The 1,208-nt window shown below is 43.0% G+C and overlaps 1 non-coding gene across 1 annotated transcript; it reads left to right on the top strand.

The window, feature by feature from the left end:
* Nucleotides 1–339: 339 nt before the first annotated feature.
* Nucleotides 340–443, top strand: LOC148555802 (small nucleolar RNA R71). Its single transcript, XR_015886388.1, has one exon. It is a non-coding gene; the product is annotated as a small nucleolar RNA R71 (small nucleolar RNA).
* Nucleotides 444–1,208: the final 765 nt, after the last annotated feature.

Genomic DNA, 1,208 nt, shown 5'->3' with positions numbered 1-1,208 from the left:
CAATCACCTCCTTCAGTGCTTACTTCCTCTTGATCTTGTGTGTGTATTGCAGCCACTTGCTTTGTTTCTAATTTCCTGGTGAGCTCTGCTAGTTGCTTGGCAAACACCTTGTTTTGGGCTAAAATTGTATCAACATGGTTCAGCTCCATGACTCCCTTAGTGTTGTGTCTCTCTGAAGCATAGTAGTACTCATTCTCAGCCACTGTCTCAATCACTTCAATGGCTTCTTCCACAGTCTTTTTCCTGTTCAATGAACCTCCTGATGAATGGTCTACAGCCTTCCTTGATTCACAAGAAAGTCCATCATAGAAAATATGCAATTGCACCCAGTCATGGAACATGTCTGGTGGGCATTTCCTTGTCAAATCCTTGAATCTCTCCCATGCCTCGTAGAGAGTTTCACCATCTTGTTGTCTAAAAGTCTGAACCTCAGATCGAAGCCTATTGACCTTTTGTGGGGGGTAGAAACGTGCCAGAAACTTGCTTTCCACCTCATCCCAGGTTGTTAGGCTCCCCCTTGGGAATGATTCCAGCCACTTAGCTGCCTTGTCCCTAAGTGAAAATGGGAACAAGAGCAGTTTATAGGTATCTTCCTGGACTCCATTGGACTTCACAGTGTCACAAATTCTCAGGAATTTTGTGAGATGTTGGTTTGGATCTTCATTAGCACTCCCACCAAATGAACAATGATCCTCCACAAGTGATATTAGCTGTGGTTTGAGTTCAAAATTGTTGGCCTGAATGGGTGGTTTCTGAATGCTGCTACCACAATTCCCAGAGGTTGGGTTTATGTATGAACCAAGAACCCTCCTCTCAGGAATGGCATTGTTTCCATCAGCCCTCTCATGGTTGTGAACTTCTCTATCCATGTTGAGATCTAAAGCTTCCTCAAAATTGTCCTCAGATTCTCCTTCAGATTCCTCTTCTCTCAGTACTCTCTTCCCTCTTGCTTCCCTTCTAAGTCTATGAAGGGTCCTCTCTGGTTCGGTATATGGAGGAGTTGATGTCTCTCCTCTCCTACCTGTCATACAAGAACACAGCACAGGCACCAAACAAGTGAAATACTCTTGGTTAATGGAAGAGTATGGTTAGAGCAGTTGAGGAATTAATTCAAATAGTTAGTGGGTCAGTGAGTTAGTTGCTTGAATTTAAAGGCATAAAGAAAGAAAACAAGTAACAGAGTGCAGAAGTTAAAATTCAACAAGTAA

Source organism: Arachis ipaensis, chromosome B6 (genome assembly GCF_059453495.1).
Source record: "Arachis ipaensis isolate K30076 ecotype BB chromosome B6, ASM5945349v1, whole genome shotgun sequence".
Classification (NCBI taxonomy): domain Eukaryota; kingdom Viridiplantae; phylum Streptophyta; class Magnoliopsida; order Fabales; family Fabaceae; genus Arachis; species Arachis ipaensis.
Note: the sequence above shows the minus strand (reverse complement) of the source record. Positions and strands in the feature narration are given on the sequence as shown.